Source organism: Monodon monoceros, unplaced genomic scaffold, assembly GCF_005190385.1.
Source record: "Monodon monoceros isolate NGI ecotype Baffin Bay Population unplaced genomic scaffold, NGI_Narwhal_1 Super_Scaffold_10, whole genome shotgun sequence".
Taxonomy (NCBI): Eukaryota; Metazoa; Chordata; class Mammalia; order Artiodactyla; family Monodontidae; genus Monodon; species Monodon monoceros.
The window spans coordinates 30,970,901-30,993,391 of NW_021703766.1; the positions used below are offsets into that span (position 1 = coordinate 30,970,901).

At 46.9% G+C, this 22,491-nt stretch overlaps 1 protein-coding gene across 7 annotated transcripts in view; it reads right to left on the reverse strand.

The window, feature by feature from the left end:
• Positions 1-21,724, reverse strand: part of CHD9 (chromodomain helicase DNA binding protein 9) — a 236,832-nt gene extending 215,108 nt beyond the window's left edge. For 5 of the 7 annotated variants that reach the window (XM_029206293.1, XM_029206317.1, XM_029206277.1 and 2 more), the window contains exon 1: positions 12,846-13,253. The gene's annotated coding sequence lies outside the window, so the exon portion shown is untranslated. Of the gene's footprint in view, positions 1-12,845; positions 13,254-21,609 lie in introns of those variants that run through there. The other 2 variants (XM_029206310.1, XM_029206325.1) reach the window with 2 other exon arrangements.
• Positions 21,725-22,491: the final 767 nt, after the last annotated feature.

A 22,491-nucleotide genomic window follows, 5' to 3' on the forward strand; every position in this document is an offset into this window, starting at 1 on the left:
CCTGCTTTGTGCTCTGATTTCCTCATCTGTAAGAGGGGATAGTACCTGTCCTCCTGTCTGTCTCCCAGGACTGTTATGAGATCAAATATGTAGAACATAGTTGAAAAAGAATCAAAATACTCCATGAGATAGAAGGGAATTTTTTAAAATCATTTTTATCAGCTTTTATAATGTGCCCAAAGACTTATGAAGCATCTATAGCAAACACATTCAGCTTTGTCATCAGGGCTGGGCCACCTTCGTTTTGGTAACCTTGCCCAACTCCCTCTGCAATTTCCCTCTAAGAATCACCCCTCCCCTTCCCCTCAGTCATACAGATCCAGGGACTCCGCCTAGGAAAATGAGTGCATCTCATTTCTTTGGACCACAGTGATTGCTTCACAGATGGTCATGTGACCCCATGAGGATCAGTGAGACTTTTCCTAGAACTTTTGGAAAAGAGATTCTCTCTGGAGATCCTGAAAGGATACAGGGGCTAAAGCGGATGCTGTCATCTTGTTTACCACTTTAACCCAAAACTCAAATTGAAACATAAAATATGAACCAAGAAGTAGAGAGAAACCAAGTCCTGATTTTGACATTAGAACCCCAAACCCAGCCAGGACCACCAGTGATAACGTGATTTGTAATAAGCAATAGAAATATTTGGTCTGGGCTTCCCTGGTGGCGCAGTGGTTGAGAGTCTGCCTGCCGATGCAGTGGACACGGGTTCGTGCCCCGGTCCGGGAAGATCCCACATGCCGTGGAGCGGCTGGGCCCATGAGCAATGGCCGTTGAGCCTGCGCGTCCGGAGCCTGTGCTCCGCAACGGGAGAGGCCACAGCAGTGAGAGGCCCGCATACTGAAAAAAAAAAAAAAAAATAGAAAAGAAATATTTGGTCTTCCTCCGTAGTTCTTGGCACGGAGGTCCTAAAACTCTTGGAATTTCCTTAATGAACAGAGCAGTAAAGGTGTCCTTTGTTATGTTCATAATGTGGCTTTTGGAAAGCACCTAAGGATGAGGGCTGGTTACCAGGAGAACCAAACAAGTGATCAAGAAGGTTGGAACTTTCAGTCGCACCCTTGCTGACCTCCCGTGGGGGTGAGGGCTGGAGATAGAGTTCAATCCCCAATGGGCAATGATTTAATCCATCATGCCTATGTTATGAAGCCTCCATAAAACTCCAAAAGGACTATTTTCAGAGAGCTTCCGGGTTGGTAAACACGTGATCTGGGGAGAGTAGTGGGCTGGGAGAGGGCATGGAAGCTCCGCCCCTTTCCCCATACCTTGCCTCATGCATCTCTTCCATTTAGCTGTTCTTGAGTTATATCCTTTCATAATAAACTGGTAATCTAGTAAGTAAACTGTTTTTCTGGGTTCTGTGAGCCACTTTAGCAAATTAAAGGAATCTGAGGAAGAGGTTGAGGGAATCTCTGATTTACAGCTGATCGGTTAGAAGCATAGGTAAACACCTGGACTTGTAAATGGTGCCTAAAGTGAGGTGGGCTTGGAGTGAAGGGCAGTTGCGTAACCTGTGGGATCTGACAGGTATTTCCAGGTAGGTGGGGTCAGGACTGAGTTGAACTGTAGGACACCCATCTGGCATCTCAGAGAATTCCTTGGACCACCCCCTCCAAACCACACACTGGAAAGTGGGTGCAGAACCCTCTCACCAGCCCTGGACTTCTCAGCTTAAGGTAAGGCACCAAATTCCTTTTTTGTCCAAAGGCATCTTGGGTTGGATTTTCTGTCCCTGGTTACCAAGAGAATCCTAATGGACACAGTATTACCTCGTTTAATCTTTTCACCAACTGTGAGCTAAGTATCGGAACCCCTAACTCTACAGATGAGGAAGAGAAACAGGCACAGAGAAGTGATGTGATGTAAACGGTGCAGGCAGGATTTGAACCTGGCCTCCTGGCCCCTGGAGCCTGCGTTCTATCCACTCCGCAGGGGCTTGGGAATACAGCTGAGTCTCATAGTCATCTCTGTCACAGACTTTAGTCAGCAGTAGAGCATCTGCTGGCAGAGGAGAGCCCTGATTCTCTTGCAGTCAGTGGCTGAAGGAGGACCTAATTCACTTGGTGTTCTCTACCACATGTGCCCTCTTCCTGGAAGAAAAACACCAACAGAGGAGGAGCTTAGTCAATTCCTGCAGGGTTTAAGCTTGATGTCAAGGGCCTGGAGAGCTTGGAATGGCCCAATATCTTCTCCTTCCAAGGATTGATGTTCAGTGTCTACCTTTTAGAGTTGTTTTTTTTTTTTTTGGCCATGCTGAAGGATCTTAGTTCCCTGACCAGTGATCGAACCCGTGCCCACTGCAGTGGAAGCGTGGACCCCTAACCACTGGACCACCAGGGATTCCCTAGAGTTCCACTCTTTTCTCTGAAGATACCAGACTCTGGTAAAATGCAAATACCTCTCAGGACTCCAGGGCTTACAACCTGAGCTGCTATCAGTGGTGACAGTTTTGTAGGAATAATGGCTTTGAGAGGGGTTTAGGGTACCAGGTGCATGGCTGGGCTGATAATGGTGGCACTCTGGAAGAGGAAAAGGGTGCAGAAAGGGACATCTGAGAATTGGATACGTTTCAGTTGGTTAAGGGAGCAGGTCATCCATGTAAGTGTGATAATGGGATCAAATAATACGCTATCTGGGATTTGCTGCAAAATAACAGGGGGATGGGGAAAGTAGGTGGAAATATAGATGAAATAAGATATATACACTAATATGTATAAAATAGATAACTAATGAGAACCTGCTGTATAGCACAGGGAACTCTACTTCATTTCGCTGTACAGTAGAAACTAACACAACATTGTAAAACAACTATGCCTCCCCCCCAAAAAAAAGATTGGCCATTAGTTGATCATTGTTGAAGCAAGGTTACCAGTACATGAGGGTTTATTCTGTCTACATGAGCATATGTTTGAAATATTCCATAGTAATATTTTAATTATGAATAATTTTAAAAAATGATTTAAAAAACATGTTTTGTGCTTTATTCTTTATATCTTGTATGCACCCCACAAATGTTTTCTCCCCATTTTAAAGATGGTAAAACTGAGGCTCAGAGAGTTTAAGTCATTTATGCAAGGTGGAATTGAGAGCTAAACCCAGGCTTTCCAACTCCTGTATCCCAAGGTTAGTCTGGGGCAGAGGGCAGCAGAGGCAAGTTGGCAGCCCCTGCTTGACGGGGGCTGACAGGCAAGGACGGGGGCTAGGTGAGCCAGTCTTGTCCACATCCAAGTCTTGCCGAGAGGCAGCCCAGCCTGTGTGTAACTGGTGTGGTGAAGACCCCGGCAGGGCCTCACGGATTCATTGAGCGCACAGTGGAAAGCTTCTGGCCACTGATTTCACATGCTTCTCGGTAGTTAAGAAAACACTGAGTCCAGCACAGCAGGCTCTGGCTCTGGACCCTTTCATGGGCATCCTGAGGACTGCTGCCTGAACATCTGGGTCTGATAAAGCCCACGTGGGCTTCCCTGCCGCCTTTGCCATAGCTATTTCCGCACGTACCCTTGAAGCTCTGTGCGTGTGGAGGGTCTTTTCTTTTCTTTCCTCCCTAACATATGGATTCCCAGCTCCTATTTCAAACTCAAATACTCCTCTGCTATAAACTCCCCAAAGCTCTCAATTTCCTTTTTCCATTGCTCATTCTTTCCTGAAGTGCATGAAAAAGCCTCTCTTAGCTCTGTTCCAATTTCCTTGTTTATGAAAGAAGGGCAAGGAGAACAGTGATTTTAATGATCAAAGTTAAGCAGGCCCCGATTCCTTCCTTAGGAGAGCACACCTCAATGACCTGGGAGATCCCAACTTACCAGGTATGAAAACAAATCACAGGAAAGCCCTGACTCCCCCCAAAACACTCATCCTGCAGGAGGCCTGATACAGTGCCAGCTGCTTCCTTTATCTGGCTGAAAGGTCCTCTTTGAAAACCACTAATGGAATAGAAAGAAGAAAAGAAACGGGCATGATTCCCAGAAGGTTACTGCTGGAGTGGGAGTGTGTTATCTGGGAAGGGAAGAACAGGTCCTTGCCTGCTCCTTAGCCTGTGGCCTTGTGTTTCTTCATGATGATGGCAACTTACAACTCAGAGGCAGAAAGAAGCCAGTCCTCAGCACTGAAACACTGGACACATGAGCACCAACAGGGTGAGGGAGGAAAAGGGACTCAGTGCATCATGAAGCACCTGGGGGACAGAAGGTTCCCCACTCAGGGAGAGGCCCTCAGGTGCCTTCACAGGGCCCAGCAAGGTAACATGATGATAAAAGGCAGTGGACATTGGTTTCAGCCTGGAGGAGCCCTGGGTAGTAGCGGCGGGGCCTGGAGACAGCAAGTCCTCTCCGGAGGGGGCAGCAGCCATTCACCTCTGGCTGGCTGTTCTTGTGGAAGAACGTGAGCCTGGTGTTGCCAGATCTTCCATTTTTCCAAAGACGTGGAGATCTGGATTTTACATGAAGTCTCCCAGTTTGGGAACTGATTTTGATGGAACATATTGCAAAGGCTGACATTAGGAGCTCAATAAGATCTGTCTCGCAGTGCGAGTTCACCCAAGCATCCCTGGTTTGCAGCCCAGACCTAGTAACTGGTCCTCTACACCTGCAGTGTGGTCGGCAGCGCTGGGAGAAGTAGCCAGGAAGAGGTCAGAGGCAGCCACGGGGCAAAGGGCATCGCCTGGCACAGGAAGGAGGTAGCCCTGCCTGCTGTTCCCGGGCTCATAAAACACTCGCAGGCTTCTGTCATGTTACCACGCTGGATCTGCTACCAGTTGGGTCCTTACCAACAACGCTCCCATCCCCTTTAGAAATTCTCCTCCTCCCCAAGGCAGTTCATGTGGCTAGCTCAGAACTCTTTCTTTGGGGGAGGCAAGTCGACACTTCAGCCTCTGACCACATTCAAGATAATCTTCAAGACAACTTAAAATTCACCTGCCCGTGGAAGAAGCAAGTGACACCTTCCTTCCTCTCAGGGTTGACAAAACCATGACCAGCAACTCTGCATCCTTAAGGAGCTCTTTCTTTCCCCCCAAAAGTCACATTGTGCTTTGAGGACAACTTCTGTTCCTCATCTCTGTGAGAGAGAAAAGAGGCACAGAGCTGGGAACTATTTGCCCAAAGACACACCTGGGAGGACTCCTAATAGCTGGCAGAAATATGCGCTAAGCTATTTTTTTTAAAAGTCCAGGTGTCTTCCTGATTTGTACATAATAACGGTAAGTAAAATTTCCTCACAATGGGATGGTGCAGTAATCTAGAAGGCAGAGAGAGATGAGAAAAGCTTTTAGGCATGGGAATTCCCTGGTGGTTAGGACTCCGTGCTTCCACTAGAGCGGCCCGGGTTCAATCCCTGGTTGGGGAACGAAGATCCCAGAAGCCTCGGGGTGTGGCCAAAAAAAGAAGAATAAAACAAAAAAAAAAGGTACGATCATGGAATCTCTTTCTCTGGTATTACCTTTACTCTACCAGGTAGGTTCTTTTATTCTTGCAATTCCCTGTATACAGGGAATGAGAAAGATGCGTGGGAGGAGATGACAAGAGAGTTTCAGAGCAAGGGAAAGTACATTGCACAAGCGACTGCCTGCAGCAGGGCGTGCGCGTGAATCTCTGGGTCTGGATTTGCATGCTTCGCCTGCATGCAAGCCATTTTGGTAGAAGGAGAAGTGTTGTTTCTATACTTCAGTAAATACAATACCCTCCTAAGAGAACCTTCATGACTCCTGTCTCTCTCTCTCTCATCTCACCAATACCCTGTTGCTGTTCATCTAATCAATATATATTTATTGAGCACCTTCTCGGTATCTGGCACTGTGATATGCGCTGAGATTACATTGATGAACAAGAAAGACACAGTCTTTGTCCTCAGGGGACCCACTGTTTATGAGGGAATCAGACAAGTGAATGGGAAGATGCCATTCAGTGGGGTTAAGCCCTCAGATGGAGGAAGTGGACGTGGAGAGGGCACGGAGGAGGAAGCGTGACCTGATAGGCTGCGGGGGGGAGTGGGGGAACGTATTCTGGGAGAAGTGAGGTCTAGGCTGAGATCTGAAGGATGAGCTGGAACGAGACAAGGAAAAGGGAAGGGGAGCATTTCAGGCAGAGGAAACAGCATGCGCAGAGATCTGGAGGTCAGATTCTCCCTAGCACTGGATGAAAAGCTACTGTTTGTGCTAAGGCAAGTTCCATCCTGGGGAGGGTTTCAGGGGAGTTTTGGAGCCAAGTATGGGACCAACGTGGCACTGGTCATAAGCCAACCTTAAAAATCATTGTTCTCAAAAAAAAAAAAAAAAAACATTGTTCTCTGATTTAAACTGCTCAGTTAAAAGCATTTAAAATGGTCTCCAGTCCTTAGGGTGCTCAGAATATAGGATGGAGAACTAAGTGCTCAGGGGACACTGGAATATAGTCCCTCCTCCTGAGGAAGGACACAAATACTAAGGGTAAAGCACAGAACCTGAGAAAAACTGACTTTTTAATTCTAGTTTACAACAGAGGACAGAGAAAATTCATACTTTTGTCCTCTCTCTCTCTCTCTTTCACACACACACACACACACACACACACACACACACACACACAAGCACTCTCCTGGTGAGCTAGGCAGCTTAGATTTTTTATGTTATTTTTTACAGAGGAGGAAACTGAGGCTCAAGGGGCAAAGCATCCAAGGTTATTGGCTCATTCATTCACTCACTGACTCAACAACCATTAGTGGAGCACATGCTGCCAGCAGGCTTGCACACAGCGGTGAATGACACACGTACTCCCTACTCATGGGAGCCAGGGTTCTAACCCATTTCTTCCGATTCCCACCCCAGTACTCCATCCAATACACTGAACTGCAGTTGGATACGTGTTCTCTGGTGCAACACGCCAGTGGACGGGTGTTTACGGTCCTGTGCCCTGTCTTTGTCAGCACTACCCCCAGCCCCAAACATGCCATCGAGGCAAAAACAGCATAGTTGCTATGCAAATGTATCTTCAAGACAAGGTGCAGACCCAGATTTTCCCTGTAAGTCCCTCTTGTATAGAAACTGTACCAACCAAAGGTTGTCCTGGCCCTGGTGGTCTTTGAGTCACTGGGAAATTTCCCATTGCACCTCCGCCCCCTGTACTAGCCCAAAGCGAAGGCTTTTAAACCCTCACCTTTTGCAAGTCTTCCCTCTAAACCCTGTCCCATGGAAGTCGGGATGGGATAAAGGTTCTTTCAAAGCAAACTGGGGAAGATTGAAGGGGAGGAGAAAGCAGGCTGTGAGCAAAGGAATAGGAGACACCAGGCCCACTCTGCTTCCCGCACAATTGTCCTGTGAGCCAAATCTGGCCAAGGTCGGAGAGGACTGGCAAAACCCAACCAGACAGACATCCCTCAGAGATGCCTGGGAGACGCTGGTGTATCTCCCCAGAGCCTGGGCAATGTTATTTCCTGGGGCGAAGCAAGTCACAAAGGATGAAAGCTGATGACTGAATGTCTGGGGCAGGGTGGGAGCCTTTGCCAGGAGGTGGAGGTGGAGTGGTGGAAAGGGAGGAGGGGAGGAGACTTGGCTGGTTTTGCACAGACACATCTCTTCATTTTTCCAGACTGGAAAAAGCTGTTTGCACTGTGCACATTTGCAGAGAGTCACAGTATTTACTACGCTTCCTGGCTCGACAGATTTCTTTCTGTCATTCAGTCAAACGCAGCTTGTATTTTTCATAGCCAGAGCCGAACACACCGTGGAAGCTCTTCCCCCACGTTGTGTTCAAAAACACAGCACGAGTGACTCAGAAAGCCCGGCTCACGTGGGCAGCGGGAGCGGGTGGTGGTAGCATGTTGTAGAGATAAAGACCCATGTTTAGAAAAACACTGTCTTCCCCTTGGAGGGGTTTAATGACGCTCCTTGTTTTCCCGGCACACATTGTTTTTTGAGCAGCCGGAAGAAACAACTGCTGTACTAGAAACGGATTCCTGCCCTTTGCATGTGACTCTCGGTTATCCATACTGACAGCGGTGGGTAGTTCAGGGGAGTAGGATAATTTTTTAAAGTGGTTAATAATAATATAGAAAATCCTTTCTTGCCAAAATCTGCCTATCCAGGGAAAGTTATCTGTTGAACCACTGTATGCTTGCTAAGAGATTAATTCAATCCAACAAACATTAACTGAGCATGCTCCATGTGCACGGTATGGTGACAGGGGTGGAAGTGTCCAAGCTGACCACAACCTAACATGCACTTTACCTTTATAGTAGAAAACGGCATGTGAGCCCAATGGCATTCACAGCCAGGGGTGGAATTCCAGGCACTAGGGATGAGCCAGGTCAGTAAGGAAAGTCTGTGGGGGGTAGGAGAGGGGAGAGCTATCCCAAACCCCTTCACATCATACTCCTAGGTTCCTGTATGTGTAATGTACCAGCCAAGCCACCACACTGGGAGTGTAGTCATCAAATCTTGCTCAAAACCTCAGAGTCATGCTGCCCGAGAGTCCGAGAGTGGGTGCCTCATCTTCAGAGAGGACATAACGACGTATTCAGGCAACCTCTGACCTCGCCAGCCAGGGGGAAGGTAAATAAACAGTTACCCTTGATGACACAGGATAGCATCACCTGATGCAATGGAACAGAGCCTCTAACTTCGTCCTCTTCTTGGGTTGGCAAAGCACAGAGTCCTCTTGCATTAATATAAAGAGAGAAAGGGCCCACCCAGACTTCTCCTCAAACCTGCTTTTGAGCCAGGAGCCTTGGGACTTGGAGGGGTGGAGGCAGGCGGAGGAAAGTAGGGGAGGGTTTTTAGGGGACCAAGGGAGTCAGGGGAGCTAGAAATTCTGTACAGTCCAAGTTGATGATGCCAGATGTAGCTCAATTTTTTTTTCTTTTAAAAGACTATTATGGGTTTCCTTTCCAAAGTGGAAATGCAGGGATGGAAAAATGAGTTTCAGTTGCTATGGTAATAGGAGTTGGCTGGGCCTGTAGGAGCAGCAGCTGGAGTAGAGCTAGTGGCCGGGAACCTGGCCCCATGACAGAGGGAGCTTCCGGCTGGGGATAAGACAACAACAAGCTTTAGCAGGAAGGAGAAGGAGGAAAGATGAGAGAAAAGGAGACAGAAACTGTGTCTCCAGACATCGCAGCCTGTGAATCCTGCAGACATTAGCAGGGATACAGAATGGGGTTTGTGTGTGCATGAGTGTGAGTGGCTGTGTTGTATGTGCATCCCCACAGGCCAAAAAAAAAATGAGAAGCAAAATAAATCCAATGCCTGAAAAAGAATGGCCGAGAAAGCCCTAAGACAGCTGAATGACTGAAGAGGAGAGGGCGGCCATTTAGGAGCCTTCCAGGAGGTTGTGGGAAATGCCTGAACAGGGACTGGCCCTCACATGCTGTGCTCCCTCAGCTTTTGTCCTCACACAACTCCTCAAATTGAAACTGGTGTGGGCCAGCAACACAGCCGACAAAATCCCCACAGGGTTATCAAGACTACGGGTGTCGGTAAGCTGGTTGTTCTATTTCATCTGCACCTCTAGGTGACTGTTTTTGTTCCGGGTAGAAAGTATCCATGACCCTGGGACTCTGGGGTCTTCTAGCCTGGGGCTTTGAAGGGGTCTGGATGTTCTCAACATCACATTCTGGGGAGATGTTTTGATTAGGCCTATGGTGACTTTAGGCCTTTGCTGGATCCCTCAGCAGGGCCCACCTGAGAGAATATTATGCCATTCCCACTCCTACCCCAGTAACAGGGACCACTCAGGCCCTCTCCTCCCATCACGTGGTGGTAAATAGATAAGGAGACCTCACATTTATGAAGTGACTCCAAGTTAGGCTTTTGACACTATATAATCCTATCACGCTCTCTATATATGCTGCCCCTGAGAAACACTGAGAGGATCATACAGTTTCAATGGACCACCACTCCGGTATCTTGTTTTGTATTTCTTCATTTTGCAATGTATCAGGAGCCTCAAAAAGTAGAAGTGAGCGCAAAAAAGAATAAAATACTTAGGACTAAACTTAACCAAGGAGGTGAAAGACTTGTACACTGAAATATGCAAAACATTACTGAAAGAAATTAAAGAAGATACAAATAAGTGGAAAGACATCCCATGTTCATGGATTAATATTAAGATGACACTACTACTCAAAGTGATCTACAGATTCAGTGCAATCTCTACCAAAATCCCAATGATGTTTTTTGCAGAAATAAAAAAATCCATACTAAAATTCATAAGGAATCTCAAGGAGCCCCAAACAGCCAAAACAATCTTGAAAAAGAACAAAGCTGAAGAACTCAAACTTCATGACTTCAAAACTTATTACAAAGGTACAGTAATCAAAACAATATGCTACTGGTATACAGACAGACATATAAACTAGTGGAATAGAATAGAGAGCCTAGAAATAAACCCTCATGTATATAGTCAAATGACCATTATGACCTTATTTCAACAAGGTGCCGAAACAACTCAATGGGGAAAGGACAGTCTTTTCAACAAATGGTGTTGGGAATACTGGATATCCAAGTACAAAAGAATGAAGCTGGACCTTCACTTTATGCCATATACAAAAATTACCTAAAATGGATCACACACCCAAACACAGGCTCTAAAACTGTAAACTCTTATGAGAAAACATGAAAAAAAAAGCCTCATGTCATTGGAATTGGCAATGATTTCTTGGACATGACAACAAAAGCACAGGCAACAAAAGAAAAAATAGGTAAACTGAACTTCATCAAAAGTAAAAACTTCTGGGCTTCCCTGGTGGCTCAGTGGTTGAGAGTCCGCCTGCCGATGCAGGGGACACGGGTTCATGCCCCGGTCTGGGAAGATCCCACATGCCGCAGAGCGGCTGGGCCTGTGAGCCATGGCCGCTGAGCCTGCACGTCCGGAGCCTGTGCTCCTCAATGGGAGAGGCCACAACAGTGAGAGGCCCGCGTACCGCAAAAAAAAAAAAAAAAAAAAAGTAAAAACTTCTGTTTATCAAAGGACACTACTAACAGAGTGAAAAGGCAGACTGGGGGAAAATATTTGCAAATCACATATCTGATAAGGGATTAATATCCAGAATACACACAGAACTCCTGACTCAAAACAACAAAAAACTCAAACTGATTAAAAATTGGGCAAAACAGGGCTTCCCTGGTGGCGCAGTGGTTGAGAGTCCGCCTGCCGATGCAGGGAACACAGGTTCGTGCCCCGGTCCGGGAAGATCCCACATGCCACGGAGCGGCTGGGCCCGTGAGCCATGGCCGCTGAGCCTGCGCGGCCGGGGCCTGTGCTCCGCGGCGGGAGAGGCCACAATGGTGAGAGGCCCGCATACAGCAAAAAAAAAAAAAAAAAAAAAAAAATTGGGCAAAAGATTTGAAGAGACATTTCTTCAGATATTCAAATGACCAATAAGCATATGAAAAGATGCTCAACATCCCTAATCATTAGGAAAATGCAAATCAAATCCACAATGAGATCCTATTAGAACTATTAATGAAAAAACAAACAAACAAAACAAAATAACAAGTGTTGGCAAGGATGTGGGGAAATAGGAACCTTTGCCCATTGCTTGTGGGAACGTAAAAAGGTGCAGCCACTGTAGAAAATGGTAGGCGATTCCTTTCTTCCTTCCTTCCTTCCTTCCTTTATTTATTTATTATTTTTGGCCATGCTGTGCAGCCTGTGGGATCTTAGTTCCCAGACCAGGGATTGAACCTGTACCCCCTGACTTGCGAGCACAGAGTCTTAAACACTGGACCGCCAGGGAAATCCCAGCAATTCCTCAAAAGATAAAATAGAGAGTTACCTTATGATCCACTCTGGCTATATACTGCAAAGAATTAAAAGCAGATATATTTGTACATCCATGTTCATAGCCATATTATTCAGAATAGCCAAAAGGTGGAAGCAACCCAAACGTCCATCAACAGATACATGGATAAACCAAATGCTGTATATGCATACAACAGAATATAATTCAGCCTTAAAAAGGAAGGAAATCCTGACATATGCTACAACATGAATGAACCTTAAAGACATTATACGAAGTGAAATAAGCCAGTCACATAAGGACAACGATTGAACGATCCATCCTTATATGTAAGGTACTTAGAGTTGTCAAAATCATAGAGACAGAAAGTGGAATGGTGGTTGTCAGAGGCTGTAGGAAGGAGAAAATGGGGAGGAAATTAAATTAATTAAACAATTAAACCCATTGTTTAATGAGTATGGAGTTTCCATTTAGGAAGATGAAAAAGTTCTGGAACCACCTGGAGATGGACTGTGGTGATGGCTGGTTTTATAACAATGTAAATGTACTTAACGCCACCGAACTGCACACTTTAAAATGGTTAAAATGGGGGCTTCCCTGGTGGTGTGGTGGTTAAGAATCCACCTGCCAACCCAGGGGACACGGGTTCGGGCCTTGGTCCGGGAAGATCCCACATGCCGCAGAGCGACTAAGCCCGTGCGCCACAACTACTGAACCTGCGCTCTAGAGTCCGTGAGCCACAACTACTGAGCCCGCGTGCCACAGTTACTGAAGCCGGTGTGCCCTAGAGCCTGTGCTCAGCAACAAGAGAAGTCCCCGCAATGAGAAGCCCGCGCACCGCAACAGAGAGTAGCCCCCGCTCGCCGCATCCAGAGAAGAGCCAGAGTGCAGCAACGAAGACCCAACGCAGCCAAAAATAAAATAAATTTAAAACAAATTTTAAAAAATAAATTAATTAAATGGTTAAAATGGTAAATTTTATGCCCTGCATATTTTACCATAATTAAAAATATACGTATACAGGTACATAAAAGTGGAAGTGACCTAGGGTCAGCATCTCCATCTCTGAGGAGTCCAGTTAGGCCCAGTTCCCACCGAGGAAATGGCCCTTCCCCTACTTCTTCTGTCTTGTCAAAACTTACCACAGGTGCAGACAAGACCACAGGCTGGTGTGGGAGCCCAGCGTGCGCAGGCGGGAGAGAAAGATGAACACAGACAAGGATTGCTGAGGAGGACGCAGGGTCTGAAGCGATAAGGGCCTTCGGGCAGGAGTGGACACAGCTGCCAGGAGCTCTGGCGGTTCAGTGCAGGAGGGAGGCGGGACTTCTTGCTTGGCTGCTGAGCAGTGTCACAGAGGAAGTGGTGTTTAAGGGGGGTTTGAGGGAGTGAGGACGTGCAGCTGTGTGAATTGGTGGAGGGCATCTAGGTGAGTTGTTTGTCTGGCAGGCGTGTGGTGTGACTGAGAGGCGGAAGTTGGGAGAGGAGGCTGGGTCGGCAGGGAGGGGAGGCGACCTGGGAGAAGGGCACCCCGTGCAGGAACTTCTCTGCCACACCAGCCTGTGGTCTTGGAAGGGAAGCACTGTAAAGGCATACTTGGCCTTGATTTGTAGCCTTCTGAAGCCAGATGCCGACGGATTGTGAACTGACTATAATAACTTCTAGTGACAGAGTACTTACTAAATGCATCTTAATAACCCTAAACGGCAGGTAGCAATCTCAGCTCCACTTTCAGCTGGGAAAACCGACGCCCCAGTGATAAAGCAGCCTGTCAAGAGAGCGCGCGCGCGCGCGCGCACACACACACACACACACAGAGCCAGTTAGTGGTGGGGCTGGAGTGCGAACCCAGGCCTACATGGGTCCCAAACTGGAATACATATAAGAAAGCCCTCAGGAGCTAGTTTAAAAACATAAATTCCATTCCCAGTAGCCAAAGCTGGAATAATTTGAGCAACGAAACAAAGTAGTATTGGATTATAGCCTGGGGTATAAAGTAAAATCCACAAGCCCATACTATTACAAATTTTTTAAAAAATTAATCATTGGGAGAGAAGAGCCCAACCTCCCATGAAGAATTCTAAATAAATTATGTAGACACATGACCCTAAAGTACGGGGGACAGACCGCCCACTCCCTTAAGCGTGGGCTGCACATAATAATCTTCCTGGACTTCCCTGCTGGTCCAATAGTTAAGACTCTGCACTTCCAATGCAGGGGGTGCGGGTTCAATCCCTGGTCGGGGAACTAAGATCCCACATGGTGCACAGTGCCGCAAAAAAAACAAAACAAAACAAAACAAAACAACTTCCTTCCAAGAGAACAGTATGGAACAGGGGAAACAGAGTAACTTCACAGAGAAATCTGACAAATGCTACCTCAGCCAGGTGATCCAGGATAGTAGCAACAGTGGTAAGTCATGTTGATATTATGGGCACGTCACGTGATGTGATGAAAAAAGGCACTTTATTTCTGTGGTCTTCCTCTCCAAAACCCATAACCCTAGTCCAACCATGAGAGAAATATCACACAAATTCCAATAGCAGGGTATTCTACAGTACATCTGACTGGTACCCCTCAAAACTGGCAAGGTCATCCAAAACAAAGGAGTTCTGAAACAATGTCACAGCCAACAAGAGCCTAAGGAGACATGACAACTAAATGCAATGTAGGACACTGGACAAGATCCTGGAATAGAAAAAGGACATTAGGTAAACACTAAGAAAATCTGAATAAACTATGGGCTTGTGTTATTAATAATGTATCAGTATGGTTCATTAATTATAACAAATGGACTATGGGTTAACAAACGGTTAGTAGGGGGATCTGGGTGCGGGGTATATGGGAACTCTCTGTACTATCGTCTCAATTTCTCTGTAAATCTAAACTGGTCTAAAAAAAAATAAAGTCTATTAAAAACAAACAAATTCCTGGGTTGACCCTCAGAACCCCTGGCCTTCTGGTGCGCATTTGCACAGCTGTAGCGGAGCTGTGAATGAAGTCAGGCGCACCACCTGCCTGATGACAGACTGAAGAGAAGCAGCAGATACAGCAGAATCCGCAGGGAGGGAGACAGTTCACTCCAAGGACACTGCATGCCTCTCCTCCATCAGACTCCTCGAGGTTAGGGACTGTGCCTCTCTCATTGGACTGGCAGCCTTCCTAATGTGTGAAGTGGATCTCCCCTGTCAGACTAGGCAGCCCCTGAGGGGCAGGGCCCACTTTTCCTCTTGAGGAGCTCAAGGAGGCCTTTCTCTGCAGCCCCAGGAGCCACAAATTCTCTATATGCATTTCACCTTCCTTTATGTAAGTCAAGGTTCTTCCTATGAGTGGGAAAAGAGGTTACGCACAAAACATACATTTTAAAAAATTGAAGTAGAGTTAATTTACAATGTTGTGTTAGTTTCAAGTGTACAGCAAAGTGATTCCGTTATACATACGTACGTATAGGTGCGTGTGTGTGTATATATATATATATTCTTTTTCAGATTCTTTCCCATTATAGGTTATTACAAGATATTGAGTATAGTTGCCTGTGCCATACAGTAGATCCTGTTGTTTAACAAAATGTACGTTTTTTAAAGGCTGGCAAAAGGTCTGCTTGCTCCAAAATAACAGGACTCCTAACTCTTTGGATAAGCATAACCAATGCTCATAAGCAGCAAACTCAATAATTTGGATTTAGTGCCTTAAGCCTCCTCTTCCACCCCCTCCCTCTCCAGTGCCACCTGTATCCCAGTCCTCGGGAATAGACGAGTGATAACAGTAGTAATAGCTTAAAATTGTGATGCTGCCGATTCTATAATGGAGCAAAACTCTATATCCCAGAAAGCTGCTTCTTGGTTGCAAGAAGCTGTTACTTGGAGGTACACAGCAAGTCACCCCAAAATGTGGGGACAGTATATCGGTAGAATGCATACAAAATGTCTGTGATGACTGATCTGCAAAAGTTCTTAAGCACAGGACAGGATGTGTCTCTGGACAAAGCAGGAAGAGCAAGGCCTGGAAATCAAATCAAGACTTGACAATGGAAAAAAAAAAAAAAGCCAATTGTATTAACATAAGCTGAAAAATATTAGGTAGAGAGAAATGGTGATGTCTGAGGAGCTGAGAAAAGGGGGTAAGAAAGAGCAAGTCTTTGAAAGTCTATCTTCTCCCACATTGTCCAGGGTAGTGGGAATCCCTTGAGCATTCCAGGCAGCTCAGAGCTTCCCAGAATTCTCTCTCGATAGGGATCTTAAGGTTGGTCCAGGGAGCAGTAGGAAGGCAAAGATTCGGTAATTGATTAGTCACGTCTATCATGAGCACAGAGATGGGGAATCAGGCCAGTAGTGGTGCCATTCTGGACTGCCGTATCCCTCAGAGGATACAAATATCTTAGGCCATCCTGGCTATTAAAATCATTCATCTTGTTCACCTTGTTTGGATTCCAGGAATGCCAAGCTTCTAAGTAGAATTTGGCATCCCCTGTGACTTTCCTACAGGGGAAAGAATGTGCTGATAGGCTGACATGAAGTTTTCAGCCTGCTTCACAGTGCTTGTCCCATTGTGATTTAATATATTTGTGGTCTGGCTTCCTCACCAGGCTGCTGTGAATTTGGTGATTCTGTCCTTTTTAGCCTGATCAGTTCCATGTGCACGAAAGGCACTCCATCTCCGACCTGCAAAGAATGAGCAGCATCTCCAGCCCCCAGCCCCCGTCACATTGGCCCTGAGGGGTGCTTCTCCTGACACTGCTAGCCAGCTGCGCTTTGCCACGTCAATCACCCCGACCGCAGCCGTCTACCCTGAGCCCGGCATGAGCTGTGGGAGGCCTGCAAGAAAAGTGCTACAGCGACCAAAATAAGTTCTGTTGGAATAAGAAAGAATGAGGAAGAAAGAGATCCTGTGCTTGGGGCAAGATGCCAAGAACACATGACAGAAAACAAGCAGAAGGAATTGGCAATGTTTAATCTAGAGCAGGGAAGATCCGGGAGGGCCAACCAGTTCCCTGTCATCAAATACCTGAAGGACTGCGGTGATGCAAAGGGGAAAGATTTGTTCCCTGGGGCTCCAGAAGAAAGTATGACAACCAAGGGGTGGCAGATACAGGGAGAGAGATTTCGGTGAGATAAAAAAAGCAGAACTTTTAAAGGCAGTTTTCCTTTAATGTCATTCAAATATCACCACTTTTATTTTTCTTCTTTCTTCTGTCACGTTTGTGAGAAGCAGTGTAACTCGGCAATTAGGAATACAAACTGAAACAGAAACGCTTGGGTTCATTTTCCAGTCCTGTCACTTACTAGCTACATAACTTTGGGCAAGTTACCTTACTTTCCCATGCCTGTTTTCTCCACTAATAATAGTACCTACCTCAAATAGTACTTAACCCATGTGACTGTGGTGAAGATTGATTAAATTATACATGCAAAATGCTTAGGATAGCGCCCAGCACACATTATGTGCTCAGCAAGTGGTAGCAACTATTATTTTTTATTATAATCTCATACCACTTATACTATTTCTAAGTAGACACATTATTTATCTAAATTTATTTGAAAGGAAACTTTATATTACTACTGCAAAGGCAAAGCCAGAAACACTTGTCATGTATAGATGGAAACTGTACAAATAAACATAAAACAATGTTATCAAATTTTAGCTAGCTACTGTTGCCTGTTCCACCCCCTGAGTTTGAGGACTGCTGCCTTTTCCGTAAGAAGGGAGACGAGCAAGTGTTACCAAAACGGTCTGGTACTTCACTGAAACTTCTTTTGTTGACTGTAGTCAGAAGGCAGAGTCTGGCAAGTTTAAGGAAGTGAAAGGCCAGTGTGGTTGCAGCTCCTGCTCTAGGGAGAGAGGCAGGGCCGGATCAAAGGGACGGTTTAAAAAGGAAATACCTCTCCAAGAATGAGGCTTCGTCATCTTTAGCACTACAGTGCTCTGCCATACCGAATCATCCCACCAGGCACCCAGTGGTATGATCAGCACATTTCAAAAAGCAGTCAGAAACATTTCATAGACCACCGCGCTCCCCAGCGCCCCTCGGAAGAAACCTGCAGACAGTTTACAGACGCCCCGCCTGCCTCTCACTTCTTTCTACTCGAAGACATTTTCTGGTGGCAGGCTGCGTACTCCTGACCGCACGCAGAAGTTGGGGGTTTGCTGGGACACACAGTGTCTCCGAGCAGCCCCAGAGAGACTGAGCCGTTTGCTCCAAGGTAACTCACTCATCGACGCATCCTCTACTGGCTCTCCTCCCTCCTCCGGTCCGTTTCACTCTCACTGGGCTTTCGGGGATCACCTCCCAAATGAATTCCGGGCACCCAAGTCCTGGTCTCATGATCTACTTTGGGGAAGCCCCAGCTATGGCACAGTTTAACTGTGGCGCTTGAGAAATGGCTGAGAATGTTCCACGGAGATTCATGAGTCAGGTAAGAATTCAACCAGGAGGACATTTAGTCTCCTTCTGACACTTAGGTCCATGATTCTAGATCGAGTCAGCAAACTACAGCCTGCGGCCCATGGGCTCTCCCACTGCCTCTTTTTGTACAGCCTGTGAGCTAAGAATGGTTTTTACAATTTTAAATGGTTGGGGGGAAAAAAATCAAAACGAGAATAACATTTTATGGCCCATAAAAATGATATGAAACCCAGAGTTCAGTGTCCATCAATAAAGTTTTATTGGAACACAGCTACACTCATTCATTCCCATATTGTCTATGGCCACTTTTACTCCACAACTGCAGAGTTGAGTAGTTGCAGCTGAAACCATATATGGTCCACGAGGCTCAAAACGTTTACTATCTGGCCCTTTACGGAAGAGTTTGCTGACCCCTATTCAAGATCATTATCCTGCAGGGACAAGAGGCAGATTGAGACCTGGTTGCCCAGTGGATGGGGAGCCCATCACCAGACCTAGTATTTAGGGGATTTTTGGATCAGATGTTCACAGTTCCTTTTCCTACATCTCTGTGACCACCCTCATGACTCCCTCTGCCCTCTGCAGGTACCTAGGACTCCCCCACTGAGGCATTAATGTTTTTATACCAGGAGTAATTTTATTTATTTTTAAAAGGGCATGAGACCTTTTGTTCCCCACACTCTGCCCATTGTCCCAGGTGGTTTCATCGACTCTTGATGGCTTCAGTTACTCATTCTTCCCCAAATCAAACCAAATCTCCAGCCCAGGATCGTGTCCTGGATCTCAGATCAACACTCAGATGTCTGTTCAACATTAGATTAAGATGGGGGTGGAGAGATGGGTTTTGCTGCTTACCAGTGGTGTAGCTTTGAGCAAGGCATATAACTGCCTGGGGCATCAATTTCATCACCTGTCAAAGGTGGAAACAACCCCGCCCAGTCTGCCAGGATTACTGTGCTAATTGGACGAAAGGTGAGCTGCCCACAAAACACTGCCACCTGGCCCCAGCCTCCCTCTCCAGCATATTATCATATTATCAGGCCTCTGCTTCCTCTGACCACTACACTCCCTGCACACTGGCTCTCCTTGAGCTCCTTGACTTTGCCAAGTTCTCACCTACCTCTGGGCCTTTGCACATGCTGCTTTTTCTGCCTGAAATACTTTCTCCTCATCTCACCCCCCACCCTGGCTGCTTCTCAGCCTTTCTGACCCCTAATCCATATGTATGCCTTTCTGTATGCCTCTCCATCTTTGTGCTTGATTCTCTCAGTGCATGTGCAGTGATGTCTACTTAGAGTCAATTCTCATTCACAGTGGTTATATTCTATAAAGTTGCCATGAACATGGAACTGGCAAATACTGATCTATTGCTCCTAAGGGAAAAACCTAAGGTTAGGTTTCTGCAAGCCTCTGGTCACATTTTCATCAACAGATCAATACCTAACCTTATTTTATGTGTGTTTCTGTTTCAAGACTCCTTATTTAATATATATTGTTGATTCATTCACATTGAACTCACAGCCAATACTACTACAACTCATGCCTGAACAAAGCTTATCTAACACACATTTTCTCCGTAAGGCACATCGCAGCCTTCTTGTGCTTGGAAACACTGGACAGCACTTCAGCACTATGTTTGGGGGTGATTGTAAACAGCAAAATCACCAACAGAAAGCACAAAAATGCAAAACAAACAAACAAAAAAAAACATGGCACTAAATAGACCACAAAAAGGACACTTGTTCACAGTTCTGAGAGCTGAAACAAGAAAGCCGTGTCATCTTGTTTTGACCTCAGCTGGGAACACGTGTGTTGAGCGACTCAAATTTTTTGCCACTGTTTGCGTCCATGAATGACCATGAGAAGCGCTGTGGCTATTGATTTGGGGGTTACAAATAAATTTTAGCGAGTGGGAGAATTTGCAAATACGGAATCTGCAAATAATGAGGATCCACTGTACTTTCTTCCCATTTCTCTCATTCACTAGCATGTGAGTTCACTGAGAACTGGTTTACCTCTGTCTTACCGTTTTACCTCTAGCGCCTGGAAAACAGCCTGGCACATAGTAGGCTCTCAATAATAAATCCAGTTGAAATGAACACATGAGTCAATTCAGTGAAAGTGCTTCGTTGGCAGCAATGACAGCTAGTGTTTATGGAGCAGGCACCACGAGCTGCCCTGTGCTAAGTGCTTTTTCTATGTTTCCTCTGCCAACAAGGGAAACAGGAGATTATTGTACTTTTGCCATGGGCTCTGGAATCAGACTGCCTGGGTTCAAACACAGGACCTGCCTTTTATTAGTTATTTAACCCTGAGCAAGTTCCTTGACCTCTCTGAGCCCCAGCTTCCTTCACTATCAAATAGGGTAGTTATAGTAGTACCTTGTGGGTTATGGTGATGAGTTGATGTGGCCATGCGAAGAAAGCATTTAGCACTGTGCCAGGCACAGGCAGGTCCGTAGTAAACATTACCTCTTATGGGCAATAATTCCCATGGCAACTCTAAGAGTAATATATGATACTATCATACCCATTTTGCAGATGAAGGAACTGAGGCTAGGAGGGGTTCCATGAGTTTTCAAGGGTCACACAGCCCACGAAGGGCTGGCTCTGGGAACTCCAAGCCTATGCTCATAACCGCTTTGGTGTAAATGTAGCATTTACTAATATGATGAGGGCTGCTCCAGGAGGCCCCCTGAACTTCTGTAGGATCTGGGTAAAAAGAAACCCGCCTCTCTCATGAGTCTTTTCTCATACTCTACATCTGTGTCTTTCTGTTCCCTGCCCACTTCCGAGTTCAACCCTTTCACAACAAGCCCTATTGGGAGGGAAGATGTTGGTTTGTTATCTTGGGTTTGACAGCTCAAAGGTGGAGATATTTCCTGCTTAAAAGGCATGTTGAAGAAGGAGGAGGAGGAGAAGAATCAGCATTCTGGGCGGCAACAACCGTCCTCCTTTTTCTCCAACCCTTTAAATCAAGGATCCTCACACTTGGCTGCTAGTTGGGAATCTCCTGGGAAGCTTTGAAATGTCCAGATGCCCAGGCCCCAACCCAGACCTCCTACATCTGAGTCTCGGAGGTGGGTGGGGTGGGAGGGAAACGGGGCATCAGTATTTTTTAGTGCTCCCCAAGCGATTCCAATGGGCAGGCAAGTTGGAGAAATGGTGCTTTGGATCTTATTAGCACTCAGCTCCAAAGCTGAAGTCGCTCTGGGTGGCAGTAACTCTTTTCTCCTCCTAGGACTGGCTGTTCGGGGATTCGGGCAGGCTCTCCAGAGGAACCAGCTAGTGGAGGATGTTTGCGTGCGAGCGACCTGGCGTCCAGCTCTGCCCCTAGGCCCAGCTTGGCGACTGCGGGTCTCCAGGTCCCCACAGGCAACGACACGTGCGGCCGCTCCGACCTGTCTAGTCGTCCGCGGAGACCGCCGGCAGGGCTCGGCGGCCGCCACGCTGCCCACGCCTCACCACAGAGGTTCGCGGGAAACGCCCGGGGCTCAGGAATCCTACCTTGGCTGTCGGCGCTGCCCTCCGGTGCCCGCAATCCTGAGACTCCGGTTCGACCTGTCGCCGGGCTCCGCGGTCGCTTTCGTCTGCGCCGGAGAGGCGCCCACTAGAGCGCAGGCGCCACCTAGTGGGCGCGGGGCGCCGGCTGGGAGGTGCGAGCTCAATCAGTCCCGGGCGGAAATGCAGCCCGGGCTTCCCAATTGGGCGGTTTTCCTACACGCTGCGTGCGCCGGGAGCAAATCCCGGCTGGGTGGGATCACCTTCACTCCTTAGAGGGCACTGGGAGCAAAACTTGCTGAACTTCCTTTTGGGGGCACAGAGGGGCAGCCAGATCCTGGCTGCTGGCCTGGAATGCATAGTGGGATTTTCCTGGCGGGACTCAGGGATCTTGCCTTTCATCCAAAAGCTTTCAGTACACTCCAATGCGGCAGAGCCTCTCTTTTAAATGTCCTGCGAGCATCAGAAGATGCAAAGGACTGGGTTTCTCTTAAGCCCAGGGAGGCATTTTCCCTACTAGCAACCCTATCTTTTTGCCCCGCCTCACACCCCGCACCTCCCCACCCCCTTGCCCTCCTACTCTGTTCCCTCCTGTCCCTTTAGCTGAACTTCATTAAACACCCAGCCTTCGTCACACCCGGAGACACAGGTCTCTAAGGAGCTGGCAACCCAAGTTATGTTTCTGACCCGGGTGACATTGACATTTCTTTGGTTGAGGCCGTCCTTGGCACTACAGGACATTTACTTCCCTCACTCAATGGCGCTAAATGCCAGTAGACACCTCATAGTCATTGTGACAACCAAAACCACCCCTTCATATTTCCAGTTGTCTCCCGGGTTGGAAGAGCACTGCCCTAGGCTGAGAACCTATTAGCTGATTATTAAGGT